This window comes from Bos taurus, chromosome 18 (genome assembly GCF_002263795.3).
Source record: "Bos taurus isolate L1 Dominette 01449 registration number 42190680 breed Hereford chromosome 18, ARS-UCD2.0, whole genome shotgun sequence".
Classification (NCBI taxonomy): domain Eukaryota; kingdom Metazoa; phylum Chordata; class Mammalia; order Artiodactyla; family Bovidae; genus Bos; species Bos taurus.
In genome coordinates this window covers 40812501-40827627 of record NC_037345.1, presented here as the reverse complement: position 1 = coordinate 40827627, position 15127 = coordinate 40812501, and the positions used below count along the sequence as shown (strand labels likewise).

Sequence of the window (15127 nt, the reverse complement as noted above, 5' to 3'; positions counted from 1 at the left end):
GCAGCCTGGTTCCCCAAAAGTCACAGGAAGGATCCCTTCAACAAACTGTAAATCAGTGTTCCTTACCAGGCGAGTCTGAAAGCAACGGAGCTCCCTCGTGGCTGGTGGATATTCTTAAAGCCGTGGTGGTCAGGAACTGCAAAGATAAGACCTGTTAGAAATTCTCAGCATTGGACACATCGACTCCAATAAGACACGTAAACAACATTCAGCCATGGTAACAATTAGACACTCAACTAGCGTCTAGAAACATTTAATAGCCCCCACTGCCCCAATTCATTGAGCAGTTTTTAAATTGGGAACTATATGACCTTTGCTGCAATAAACCAGATTTGCTCAGCTTCTTTTAATGGGAAATTGCCACCTGCAAAAAGAGAAGGGAGTGGGGCATCTAGCCGTTTCTTCTCTAGGTGGGATGGAAGAAGAAATGAGAGCAAATAAGGGCGGTCTCGCTCTCTCTCCCCCTCTCTCTCTGTCACATAGTCTTCCCAGGTGGCACCAGTGGTAAAGAACCCAGCTGCCAGTGCAGGAGACTTAAGAGATGCAGGTTCAATCCCTGAGTAGGGAAGATCCCCTGGAGGAGGGCATGGCAACCAACTCCAGTATACTTGCCTGGAGAATTCCATGGACAGAGAATTCTGTGGGCTTCCGTCTGTGGGGTCGTAAAGAGTAGGACACGACTGAGCAACTAACACACACACACACACACACACACACACAAACACACACGTGTGTATATATATATATACGTGTGTGTGTGTATATTATATCCCTCCTTCCCCTCCTTCCTCTCTCTTTGGAATTCTAAAAGTGAGGAACTGAGAAGGTACTCAAGGGTTCTTTTTCTCTCACTAATTTAAGGAGGTCCCTACAGCAGACCACACACAATTTCACCCAAATTTCAATTGACTACTCCTATTCAGTGGCCAGGGCAGCTCTCAACAGGTCCAGACCAAGAACCGACAACTGGACCAGGGGTCAGGGGTATTGTGTGACATCAAAGTCCTCTCTCCTTTCCTCGCAAGACCAGGAAATCAGCAGGATGGGATCACGGCCCAGAGGGAAAGCCGAGATGCTCGTCACAGTGGCTCAAGAGCCATCAGTTGGGGTGATCGAGGCCAAGCCCTAATCTGTGATCTCCAGCTCAGGGCCAGTGCAGTGAAGAAGCTAATTTGCTTTGCCATGTTACAGAAGAGACTACAGGGCAAGCAAGTGCTCTCTCTTGATAAACTGTACATTCTGATATTGCAGAAGTAGACTTCTAGTAGAAAGTCAAGGATGTGTCTGTAAATGAACCAGAAGATGCATTCGGAGAGCAGGCAGTGGCAGTCCCAGCTCAAGGTATTTGAACATCAAACCACTGACTTGCAACACTCCATCCAATTCCAAGACTGATTTCTGGCAACCAAAAAGGTGTTTGCTGAGTACATGCTAGAAGTGTTTTCTCAAAGTGTAACAGGGACACTGCTGTTTGTAAACGAATTTCTACCTGCCTATCTTGAGACAGAAAGCAAGTCGACATCTCAACCATCTGCATGAGGTTACAAGACTCTCTTACAAGACTCTCTCTGTCCTTGATCAGATTATCTTCTGCATTTTGTGTTTTCTGTATCACTCAACACTCAAATCTAGGCAGTGTAATACAAACACTCGAGCTATGCTTTACCAGGTTCTACCGGAGCCAGGAAGAACAGGCCTATGGCATCCAATTAAAGCTACAAAGACACTTTGCGCACAAGGCTCCTGACATTTAGGGAGGAGACTGCAGGAGGTGGAGGTCAGACTCAGATGTTATATACAAGTTCGTGGCTTACAAAATTCAAGGACTATTCTCCAGGGGCTGTTCACTTAGAAGCTTCGTAAGTTCCAGGGACAGGAGAACACGGGACACTTCTGGGGAAGTCCCAGCTCTGCACGTCCTCTGGCTTCACACCCCTGATGAGACCGCCAGCTGCTGCAATCTGCCCAGGGTCAGAGTCACCCGAGGGCCCAGCATGAGCCCTGTGCCCTGATTGGGGCTGCACCCTCGTTGGGGCTGTGCCCTCTTCAGGGCTGTCCCAGATGGGTAGGGGGTTATCCAAAGGTGGCCGCCTGTCTAGGAAGCTTAGCCTAACAAGCTTCCTGCTGGAAGAGGAACCTCAGGAAGGGAAATCGAGTTAGTGCCATTTGTGCCTTGGCGAGCCAGTCTAAACAGGAGGGGCTCCTGGTGTCTGATGTCATTATAGTCACTGCAAGTCGGGCAAAGGTGACCACATCAGACACTGATGCTTTAATTCAGGATGGGGAGGAAGGACAATACCAGTGCAGTAATTCTGTCTTCCGCAATGAAAGAAACAGCTCTTTGGGTACAAGTAAGTAACTCGCATTGAGAGATAATGTAGTAACCTCATCCCTGACATGAGTCTCCCCTCATCCCTGCCTCCCACAGGGACCCCACACTGAGGAGCCAGGCAGGGGGACACCCAGGAGACATGGCCCACAAGCCCAGTTGGGTGTAGGTACCACCAGATCAGAGGAGGGGTGGAAGGGGGCAGGTAATCAAGGCAGCAAAAAGCGTGGCACGGCATGAGTCAAGGGGGCTGGGGAGCAGCCACCTCGTCAAAAACGCCTGAAATCCGCCAAATTGATCCCCCTGCCACCCCTGTAAGATGCAGGTAAGACACACACCAGCCCAGAGGAGCCAATGAATTTAGGAGACCTGTTCACTCAGTGGCTCAGACCTTCTGTGTGCCAAGCCCTGGGGCAGGCCAGGGGCAAGCAGATCTGCCATGGGATCCAGGAATGCCCCACTATGCGAAGAGTCTGGCGGGACAGGGACCCGAGAGGCGGCCATAGTGGGAACCAGGGAGGGAGGGCATATGACGTGAGCCCTCCAGCAGGCAGGGCCTCGAGGGAGACAGGGACGGAGGTAAGGGGAGCACAAAGGTCCAGAAATCCTGCCATGGGGCTTGAGCAAGAAGTGCAGGGTGACTGCAACTTGGAGAAGCAGGAGAGAGAAAGCAAGGAGGCGGCGGGGAGGGAGGGAGGGATCACTTAGAGCCTGAGACACGTCTAAGGCCTCACTGAGGAAGGGGAGGAGAGCAGAGGGGATGGAAAGCCCTAGAGAGGGATTTTGAAGGGAAGCAGGGTGGACAGGAAGACGTGGGAGACACAGAAAGAAAAAACAGTGAGAGGCGGTCCAGGCAGCTCTGGTGTGTCCTGGCACACAGTGGGCCCACAGTGTGGCATCCCCATGAATCTGCTGGGCCCCCACTAGGGGACAGGGGAGCCCCTTCCTCCTGAGTTCTCCCAGGAGAGACACGGCAGCTCTGAGCGGAGCCAGGAAACCTTCACAGGGCAGGAGCCCAGCCTCTCATCCTCAGACACAAGGGCAAGTCAGGAGATGAGCAGACATGCCACACACGCCCCCCTCACCGGGGCCTCTGTAACCAGCCCCAAGCTGAACACAAAAGCTCCTTCCTCTAGGCAAACATGGTGCCTTTCCGTGCTCGTTACACACCTATCCACCGCTCTGCACCATGACAACTGGAAGGTCAGACGAGTGACACCGAGAGCTGCCATTTCCTGAGGGCCTGGTACCAGGCACCACACTGAGGCCAGCTCCCCACAGAATAAGGGGAAAGGGCTGCGCCCATCCACCTCCCACTCCCGCCCTCTGGCAGAGGGCTCAGAGCGCAGTAAACATCACGTAGAGGGGAAGAAGGGAGAAAGCGAGGGAGGGAAGTAAAGAGAAAAGGGAAGGATGGAGGGAGCAGGGGGAGATGGAGGGACAATAAGATAGATGGGGGATGAGACGGATGGAAGAAAGGAAGGGAGGGAGGAGACGGTGTAGAGACGCATGGAAGGAAAGAAGGAAGGGCTGGCTCACCTCACCCCTCCCCTGGTCCATGCTCTACTCCAGATGCTGGCCCAGCGCTGGCCCGGCAGGAGGCAGAGTGTATTCCCGGAGATGCCCCTCCCCAGGGGTCGCTTGGAGTTCCAGCAGAAGGAGCAGGGCTGTCTGCTGTGGAGTCTGGGCTGTCTGGGGCAGATGGGAGCTGGATAAACTGCTTTCCTCCCAGACAAGAGTTAGGAAAGAAGGATTCGGAGACAGAGCAGCCGAACTCCTTCAGCCCTTGTCTGGAGAAGGATGCGGCTAACAGGAGATACATTCGGAGCTGTCTAAACATCTAACCCCAGCATCCGGGGCCAAGGCCTCTGAGCCTGCTCTCCTGGGCCATGGGCTCTGCCCCGTCGGAGGGGCACACAGAGGGGCGCTCAAGCCGCTTTTCCAGGGGATGCCACCTGGGGCTACATCGCCCCTTCCGGGCGTCTGGGTGCCTTTCCCAACTCAGTGCTTAATATTCTCCAGGCCCACTATGTACAAGGATCCTGCCAAAACACAGTGGACTTGAGACTTCCACTCCAAAGCACTGAGAGATTCTTGATTTCTTTCTCCGAGACTCAGAGGGATGGACACAGCCCCAGGGACAGCCCTCATCCTCTCTAGTTCTCAACAGAAGAGGCTTCCTGGTGAGGAACGCAACCTGGGAGACAGCCTGAGGGACTGAGCCCCTCATTCAGCCCTCACTCATCAAGTGGCTCCCGTGTGCCTAGCTGGCTTCTAACTTCCAGGGACCCCGCGTCAGCAATATTTCTGCTTGTGCAAAGTGTACGTCTTAGTGAGTAATAACAAATAAAAGTAACATATAATATGAACGAATAATAAGCTCTAAGATGAAAAAGAATCTAGGAAAATAATGGACAGACTCATCACTAGACAAGGACGAGACCTCACTAAAAAGTGACCTTGACAAGAGATGAGAAAAAAGTAAGGGAGTGAGCCCTGTGAACAGCTGGGGAGAACTTCAGAAGCAGAGCAAACAGTGAGTGCAAAGGCCCTGCTGAAGGACGGAGCTGGCGTGTTCAGGAACAGCAAGAAGCTATGGAGCCAAAAGGCAAGGACAGTGAGCAGAAAAATGAGATGGGGTGGGCTATTTAGGATCCACATACCTCAACAGACACAGTAAGAAACATGGGTTTTATTCTGAGCCATTGGTGGGTTTTGAGTGAGGGAATAGCATGATCTGATTTACCCTGGACTGGCTGCAGTGGGGAGAACAGGCAAGAGGGGACGAGAGTGGAGGCAGAGAGACCGCTGAGGAGGCTTCAGCAGTTGTCCAGGGGAGAGAGGAGGCTGACCTGACCTGGGCTGAGAGCAAGAGTGATGGGGAGAAGGAAGCAGATTCAGGATGCCTTTTGTAAGGAGCCATGAGACTTGCTGAGTAGGACGCCAGGTGTAAGGGTCGCCCAGACTCACCCCGCGCTCATCCTGGCCCCAGAAGCTGGTGGCACAAGGTGCCACTCCCTCATCAACCGGCGGCTCCGATTCTTTGAGATCTGGGGCCTTACTGACCCTGTAGGGACAGCCCCTCCCAGCAGGAGCCAGTTCCCAGAGATAGCAAATGACTCCCCTGGGAGCACATCTTCCATCTGAATTCAGAGCCCATGCCCCAAACACCTTCCATATCAGGCTCTCATACTCTGGACCATTGTCCACCGGCTCTGGTCACCCAGGTACCAGACAACTGGAGACAGAGACAACTCTGAGCCCCGCAGCCTGCTACAATTATCTGAGTAGCCAATCCTAGGGCTTCCTTGATAGCTCAGCTGATAAAGCATCTTCCTGCAATGCAGGAGACCCCAGCTCCTGGGTTCGAGAAGTTCCCCTGGAGAAGGAATAGGCTACACACCTGTATTCTTGGGCTTCCCTGATGGCTCGGATAGTAAAGAATATGCCTGCAATGCAGGAGACCTGGGTTCGGATCCCTAGGTTGGAAAGATCCCCTGGAGGAAGGCATGGCAACCCACTCCAGTATTCTTGCCTGGAGAATCTCCAAGGACAGAGGAGCCTGATGGGCTCCTCTAGGATCACAAAGAGTCGGACACAACTGAGTGACTGAGCACAGCACAGCGCAGCCAATCCTAAGTCTACTTCTCCTGCTTGCTGTGCTTTTCTCTCAAAAACCTACAATAAAGGCTCTTGCCCATGTTTTCACCTCTTCTGTTTGCTGACTAACCCTGGTGCTCCCCGTGCAGCCCTGCATGGCATGGTGTGCCCCCTCTCCTTAAGAACTGTGAGTAACAAATGATCTTTTCAAAGGCAGAGTGCCCTGGTCTGTTGGTCTCCCCACACACTTGCTCTCGGGGTCATCTTGGAGCCACCACCCTCTCCTAACTTCTGCCAGGAACAGGTGTTTGGGGAGCTGTTATTCTGCAGCCTCAAAGTGTCTCACAGCAGAGAAGGAACACTTGGAACTCAGGCAGCTCTTTCCTAAACCCCATCAGCAACACCCCCCCACAAGGGGTCCCACTCCTGACCCACCGCAGTTGCAGTCAGGCTTCCAAATATAGGGCTGGCACCTGTGTGAGTGTGTGAGTGTGTGCGCACGTCTGTGTGTGTTTGCGCACATACATATGGGGGGGTGGGTGGCAGCTGCCACCCTGACGCAGAGCCCAGCATCACAGGACATGAATGAAATATTATAACACGGAGTGCGTTGGGCTGCCCAGACATGCTTCCAAAGGAAGCCTCTTCTTTCATTTTAAAACAAAGGTAACTTTGATGAAGAAGCTATTTGATACCTGTTCGATCTAAATGCTTTCAGGATACACAGACATCAGACGCTCACAGGAACCTGAGAGCCCGCGATATCAGCCTGGGCGCTGGGATGATAAAAGAGGAGTGGAGAGGCTTCTTCCCGTCAGCTTGCGACCCGGTGCATGTATTTTTACATGCTTTAGCATGAAAAAAAGCCAAGATGCTCAGAGCCAATCAAATTACTTCTCTGTCTCTTTAATAAACAAATCCATGTGCACATTAACAGTGTTGAAAATTCAATTTAAACTCTTTGTCTGTTGCTGCTTACTCTAAAGATGGTCTTTCTTAAACAACAGAACACCAAGGAGTCGTTAGTGCTCTCTCTTCATTACTTCAAAAAACCAATCATTAGACACCAGAGTATATACGTAATTAGAAAATCACTTCCTTTGCAATCCAAGCTAAGTAGTTTACATACTGTAATTACAGGGACAAAATCAATTTTTAATCATTTCCCTGATTGGGCTCATCAGCTCTGTGGGAACATTGTAACCTGCTTGTTGTGCAAAAGCAACATCTGGGCTAAAACAATTACCCTTTGTTTGCTACAATATTCCTTAAATCTTTTTGCTTGCATAAAAAAATGAAAACATGAAGACAAGATATTTGGATGTCTTTTTGTCCTTGATCAACATATATCCGAAAGTTCTCCTCGTGACGTGAGTTTAATGTTCCCCGGAATTTACGGTTTAACAGTACACATCCAAGGAATGTATTTTTTCAGTGAGATAAAAGTATCTGATTGTTTTAAAGATCCATTCAGCTGCCTAATTGTTCCATAGCTAACACATGGTATTCAAACAACCCACACATTTCAAAAGCTCATCTGGGCAATCATGGGCAACTATTATTGCGATGGTTTACACTTTTCTAATACAAATGAATGGATTTTATCAAAATTAAAAAAAAAAAAACTAAAAAGCTGAGTATGTGTGAAAAATAGTTGGTATGAATTGGCAAGGCGAGGCTAAGCATTTTGTTCTCTTAATAGGAAATGACCTCATTTACACTGGAGTAATAATTAGTACTGCTTCACTGACAGTTAAGAAAAAAAAACTTTCCCAGTATAATAAGGCAGCATCTCCTTTGTTAGGAGATCTACATTGATTATTAACCCTTGCCAAGAAATTCCAAGTTTAACTCTACGTTCCACTGGGCTCATACTTGCTGGCAAAAGATAAAAATAGCTGTTTTGGAAACCGTTGCCTCTCTCCCAGATTTCCAAAGTTTTGCATCTGAGCTTTTAAGTGACAATCTGTAACACTTGGTGTCCCCTTTGAAGGAACATGGAAAGCCCCTCCACCCCACCCCGCAGCCACAAGAGCCCCTGTCGGGCCCTGCACTCCCCCGGTGGCCCTGGTCCTCCCCATCCTTTTGAAGTTTATTGGCTTTGATTTTTGCTTGCAAGTCCCCCAACCTACAATTAATTCATAGTCAAAACAACGCTGAGAAGGAGAAAAGGAGAGAGGGAAAGTGAAAGGAGAAGGAAGAGATGCTTGCTAGTGAATCAGTCCAAGCTGACAGTGCAGAAAGGAGACAGGAGTGCATGAGCCCTTAAAAAAATATATTAATAGTCCAGGAAATATCCAGAATATATTCACACACACACCACCACTTCTAAAGGGACTTACTTGTTCATTGACCAAATCATTCCTGAACTCATAAGAGTGACCACGGACGTTTATTGAGCACTTACCATGTGCCAACCAGAATCCCTCATGATAGTACTGACCCTCACGACAACCGGGTGAGCTGGGTATACCATGACCATGTTCATTTACTGATGGGAAATTGAGGCACTAGCCACAAAGTAACAAGTCCAAGGTTAAGAGCTCTTAAGATGGGGGAGCCACCCTACCCCACTGTCTCCCAGTACCGGACAACATCTCTCTCCCCACCCCGTGGCCTTGGAGAGCCCCATCTCCAAAGCAGCCAAGCTTGCCTGGTGTCCGCTAGTCGGAAACATCCCATGGCCCCACACGTCCTTAGGAGCACACACAAGCCTTGGCATCATTCTGCACATGTTCCTAATCTTTACCCCAAGGTGGGAGATTCCAATCCAGGATAAGGCAGAGGAGAACCCGCCCTGTAGGCCAGTGTGCTCAGGGCAGGAGGCACAGACTACATGCAAACGCTTCCCACAAGGCTCAAGATCTGAGTCACTGGATATGGTGCCAAGCTGCCATGCTGGTGGCATCCCAGAGCCTGAACCAGGCAGGACGGGCAGCCCAGCTCTTCCTGGAGGCTGTTTCCTCTGAGAGCCAGCCTGACAGCATCTCCCCAGTGTCTTTGCCCAGCTTGCCCCACGTCTCAGCCTATCCCTGGGAAGGCAGCTCCCACATCAGTTCAAGACTCTACAGGACAGCAACCTTGAGCCAGTTGTGACCCCCAGAGCATGAGGAATGCAAAGAGGGAGAAAAGTCTCCCACATTGTAAATGCTTTCTAGTTCACAGTATTACCACCTGAATTAAAAACATTTATCCCTGTAGAGGAGACATGTCATGTCATCATCAGATCACAAGGTATCTATGATGCAGCTTATCTTGAAGAAGAAATGTGAAAAACTGGAAACCACAAAGCGCTTGTTTTCCTTTATACTTACTGCAGGTAATGTTGCTGCTCAGGTACTCTGTACTCTGTTTGGCAAATAGTGCTCGAATATTCAGCCATCACACAGAGCCGCGCTGTCCAGCTCGGCAGTCACTGACCACAAGTGCCTACCAAGCGCGTGAAAAACTGCGTCAGCCCCAAGTGAGGTGTGCTGTAAGCCTAAAACACACAACATGTTTGGAAAGATGTCAAATATCTCTTGTATATTCTTTACACTTTTTTACATGTCAAAGTGATAATATTTTGGATACACTGAATTAAATAAAACTTAGTCTTAAAACCAATTTCACCTCTCGTTTCTTTACCATTTTAATGTGCCCATTAGAAAAACGTCTTCGTTTGTTTCTATTTTATTTATTTCTTAATTGAAGTGTAGCTGATTTACAATGTGTTAATTTCTGCTGTATGGCAAAGTGATTCAATTATATACACATATACATATATATGTGTATATATATTCTTTTAAATATTCTTTTCCATTATAAATATAAATTTGTATATGGAGCTACATGAGCAGCTTCTATTATATTTATACTGTACAGTGCCAATTTCAACCTGTGCAAAAACTTGACAGCTGAATTTAGCCATCATAAAAATTCATTTGTTTTCCGAAGAAGGTTTTAGAGAAAATGTAGTATTATCAACATCACTTGAAATTTTGGTTCCATAGATATTCTCTGAGTCAAAATGAAAGTTACACAATTTCTAACTGAAACATTGTAAGGTCTCCTGTACAGCTGTTGCTTTTTTCAGTTCATTTACTTTTAGTTTTATAAAACTGGTTATTTAAGTAATAGTGCTCCCTTCCAGAACATTTGGAACATACAAGATATTACAAAGAAAAAAATAACATAATTCTATCAGCTGGTGTGATTGTTGTTGATATTCTGGTGTACTTCTTTCTATTCTTTTCCACACACGCATGTGTGTGTGCGTGTGTGAGTCCATGACCATAACTGAAGACACACTGCATGTGTATTTTTGATTTCACATGTCCTAAAACCTCAGGTCCTAACTGTAAGAAGACTCTGTTTGGCCCTATGAGAATATAGACTACTGGCTGAGGTGGCTGAGTTTCCACAGGTGTTACAAAAGGAAAACATTAAGAGACAAGCCATACACTGGGAGAAAACCTTAGCTAAAGACATATCTGATAAGGACTGGTATCCAAAATATACAAAGAACTCTTTAAACTCAACAATTAAAAATAAAAAGAGCCCACTTAAAAATGGGCAAAAATCTGGATGCCTCATCACAGAAGACCTACAGATGCAAATAAGCACCTCAGATGCTAGACATGACATGGCCTTAAGGAAATGCAAATTAAAACAATAATGAGATACCATTACTTATCAGAATGACTAGAACCCCAAACTATGATACCACCAAATGCAAAGCTAGAGAACAAGAATTCTCAGTCACTGCCTGTAGCAAGGCAAAATGGTGCAACCACTTGGAAAGACGGTTGGGCAGTTCCTTACAAAGTTAAACACAACCTTCGCATATAACTCAGCGGTCAAGTTCCTTGGTATTAACAATTACCCGGAAGAGTTGAAAATTCACATCCACACAAAAACCTGCCCACAGATGTTTATAGCAGCTTTATTCATGGTTGCCCAAATGCATAAGCAACCAAGACGTCTCTCAGTAAGAGAATCTGTAGTACACCCAGACAATGGAATAGTATTTAGTCATAAAATGAATTAGCAGAACCATAAAGACATATTACTAAGGGAATGAAGCTAGTCTTATAAGTCTACGTACTGTATGATCCTAACCCTACAGCTTTCTAGAAAAGGCAAAACAAAGGAGACAGGGAAAGTACCAGTGGCTGTCAGGGTTTGGCGAGGGAACGATGACCAGATGAAGCACAGGAGATTTTAGGGCAGTGGAATTATTCTATATGAAACTCTAATAGTGGATACATTTGTCCAAACCCATAGAATGTACAGCATGAAAAGTGATCCCTTTAATATAAACTATGGGCTTTTGTTAATAATAATGTATCAATGTTGGCTCATCGACCATAACAAATGCAACACACTAAACCAATAGGAGAAAATGTGGGGATGGGGTCTTATGGGGACTGTACTTTGTGCTCAATTTCCCTGTATACCTAAAATTTCTTTAAGAAACAAAGTCTATTAATTTAAAAAAAAAATTTTAAGGAAAAGAAAAAGTACAGCTCTGATGAAGCCTTTCCTGGCTGGAGGATTTCCACGCTGCAAATCTGGAGACCTCTCCAGTGCTCAGAGATTTCGGATCCTTCAGAAACCTTCTGGCCACCACTTCTCTGAGGAGCTGATGTCCAAAAATTTCCCACAGAGGCTGCTCGGGCAGGCCTTCGAGAAGAGCCCCGGGCACTCGGCACAGATCCCGCTGACTGGCCCGTTTGTATTTCTGTGCAGGGTGCTGAGGTTTTCTTGCTGGCTCACCTCACAAAACAAGCTGACTTGTGCCTCTAGCGCCGAGCAGGCCAGCCAGCCTGCACCCCTCTCAGGGTCCGTCTCCTGGACAGCAAGGGGAGACAGCTGCTCGGACTATGTCTACGCCTCAACAGGGCAGGCCCCCAAAGCCCCATCCTTGCTCCTTCATCTCCAAGACAGAAACTTGAATGAATGCCTCAGAAAGTAAGGATGAGGAGCCAGACAGAGGTTCAGAGTGGGCATGCGCCACCTCCCCAGTTGGAAGCCAGCAGCAATGCAGAGAGTGATTCAAAAATTACAACAGAATGGTGGCTCCTTCTTCATTTCTCTATCTGGGCATAGGATGCCATCAAACTGCTGCCACTCTACTGAACTGTCACCTCTCAATCCATATTACCTTTAGCTCCAGCTACTGGTTATTCTGGAGAAGGCCCATGAACATCCAAGGGCAGACCAATTTGGAGGCCACATAAAGTATTTCACACTGTTTTCCTGTGATTTTATAGTAACAAGAAGAAACAGTAACAGCCAAAGCCATGGGTCCCTTAAGTATCCTGTAAACTATAGCAAAAAAAGGCAAAGATAACTGATGAAAAATAGCAGGAAAGGTCCCCAGGAGCCTGACCCTGAGGGCAGAGCCCACTGCAGTGGCACCAGCACAGGGGGACAGAGACACCCCAAGAAAATCTAGTCCTTCCTAGGCTGGCTCGTCAAGAGACCAGTGAAAGGCTCCCTTGCTTGTCTCCTGTTAAAGTTCCTAATCCAGAATCCAGAAAATTCAAACATAATAATTCTAAGAAAAGGAAAAAAAAAAATACATCCTTTCCTTCTCATCTTCCAAGCCTTTCCCTTTTGGTAAAGATTTTATAAACATTCTTAGAAAGAGTATATTCTCTCTCCTCTGCCCACAGGTAACAAAGAATGGCAGATGTTTCAGAAACAGCACATTATAAAAAAAAAAAATCCAATGTCACGAAAACCAGAATGGAAAATGTTTTATACATTAACAAACATTGTAATGAATTTGCACAACCTTAACCGACTGTATACCCAGCATAATGAAATGGTCTCCATCTTTTCAAATAAAAAATTACGTATGCTAGCGCATCGCTTTAGAAAAGCATTGTTCTTTAAAAAAAAAAAGAAAGAAACCTGCATTTTTCCCAGCTACCATGTAATTTGTGAGATGCATTTTTAAATGATCTGCAACAGCAGCGGCTTCATCAGTCAGATGATACCGATAGATAATTCACCAAACCGTCACATGATCTTCCATCACTCTAAAAGACGCGAATATATTGCCACAAGCTTTGGGAGTAATGGGTGCACCTGTTTACGATGTCACCTCTGTTTGCTAATTGTCTCCTTGAGCTACATTTTACTTCTAATGCATTTATTTTTGACAGGCAGTGTCTATTTAGAAATCACATTACTTCAAGTGCAATTGTTCTTTTGTCTATCAAGTAAATGAAGTGTTGTTATACAGATTTCAGGTTCTGATTAGTAAAGTATCAGAGCCCCAAAAAGGTCAATCAGTTATTTACCTGAGGTAATAGAAGGATGACAGACATCTCAAACATACTCCAGCTCATGCTATAGGCCATTTTATTATAATTACTCAGTTTGGTCTAACTTAAATATATATTCCTAGGGTTAACAGTTAAAAAGACACAGAGCACGTGTCCAGAGACTGCATCGACTCAGAATGTAGGCAGGTGGGTCTTATGTTTGCACAACCAAGTCTCACCCTTTCAAATAAGTGGCCCTGGAAACATCAATAATTGTGGCCAAACAAGCATGTGGGTGCCTGCATGCCCCTATCTGTTGGCTTGGACAAATTCCCCCATTAATACAGGTATTTCCAAATAATTTTTCACAGCATTTTACTCTTCAGGTCTGATTTGATGAGTGAGTTCAGATCAATATGAAGGTAGTTACAACTGAAATAAAAGACTGATAACAACTGTGGAAAGACAAACAGCTGTCTGTGAAAGCTGGAACCAGCCAGAACCAGGACTGCCTTTGACTTCTGCTCTAGAACCCGTGAAGCCAGCTGCCCCCACCGATGGCCACATGAAGGCCATGCCAAAGACACCAAGCATATATGAGGAGAGGCTGGGGACCAACTTAAGCCAGAAACCAGATTCACACAGACATTAGCGAACTCAGGTTAAATAACCAGAAGGTATTCGTTTTGAAGGAAAACAAAACTGAGCACCAACCTGCTTCCTGGCGCTCAGATCCAAATGTCTAAATCTCAATTACCCTCAAAGTATTCCTATAGCGCGTCCCTCCCCCTGACTTACTGCCTCAAAAGCAACCCAAACCATGAATCATAGAGACAGTTCTATATTTAGGAGTCACTTGTCTCTTAAGTGGATCATCTACAGTTTCTCTTTATTCTTCCTGATCGCTCCATCCATGAATTGTAGGTTTCTCCCTCCCCTGCCTGGGTCCTACCCATCCTCCACGGCTCACACCACTCAATCATCCTTGGTACAGCCTTTAGCTGAGCACCACCAAGCCCCTCACACTCGGTCAGATTTGCCCAAAACATCCCTCTCTGGACACCCACCTTGTTCAGGCCTATGTAAAGGGGCCACCTCAGGTGGGCAGGGGGCCTACAAAGAATTCCAGAGACGACCGTTACTCAACACAGTTGCCAAAAGAAAGAGACACAAAAAGCCACGCTTGCCTTAAGTCACATTCTAAATTGGCTCCCTGGAGCGTTCCCTACCTTGTTCACTAAAGACCGTGTGTGTTTCCTCAGTATTTAGCATACGCTGTGTAACCTGAGCAGGACTTGCATTGTATCACTACGTGTTTTCTCCAAAGTATTTTCCCACCAGGACCACAATTATATGCAAACTACTTGACTTAGAACCATTTGCAAACATGTTTTAAATGTTCACTAGGATTATTCCACCAGTTAAAAGCAAGAAAAGGGGAAGACACGTGAATCCTTCCTGGGGGAGCCCAAGGCCAGTGAGATGGGGGAAACCCTGACATGCAGAACCACAGACTATTTTCAAGGAGCAAAACCTCCAGGACATTTTCTACAGGAGCAACAAGGAATGTCCTCTTCATTCTGCAATTTATTTCAATTCTAAGTACTCTAATCATGGGAAGTACTTTTTGCTTTTTAAATAGCCTGCTTGTTTTTACAGGTCAAGAGCATAAATAAAACAGTCAAGTTGGAAACTTGGAAAGCTCATTTGCAGGAGAAGGAAGTAGTTATAGATCGTCCATTTGTTCAGATACAAGGTGGCTCTCAGGAGGCAGCTCAGGCACGTGTGAAAGCCAGACCCCACTGGCCAGCATGCCCTGGGGATGGAGCTGGGAGGGACGGAAGCCCCCTGTCCTCTCATCTGGGGAGAATCACTCTTGGGAAAAGACAGGGGAGTTGTCGGAAATGTTCAAGGGCTATACTGTAAGATTTTAATACAAACA

General features: G+C 46.8%; 1 protein-coding gene across 18 annotated transcripts in view; it reads right to left on the bottom strand.

The window, feature by feature from the left end:
- ZNF536 (zinc finger protein 536) overlaps positions 1–15127 on the bottom strand; it is a 448340-nt gene that overhangs the window by 394588 nt on the left and 38625 nt on the right. For 10 of the 18 annotated variants that reach the window (XM_024979014.2, XM_024979017.2, XM_024979016.2 and 7 more), the window contains exons 2-3: positions 9244–9410; positions 67–136 (exon numbers count right to left, since the gene is read on the bottom strand). The gene's annotated coding sequence lies outside the window, so the exon portion shown is untranslated. The remainder of the gene's footprint in view (positions 1–66; positions 137–9243; positions 9411–15127) is intronic. The other 8 variants (XM_059877488.1, XM_024979020.2, XM_024979022.2 and 5 more) reach the window with 1 other exon arrangement.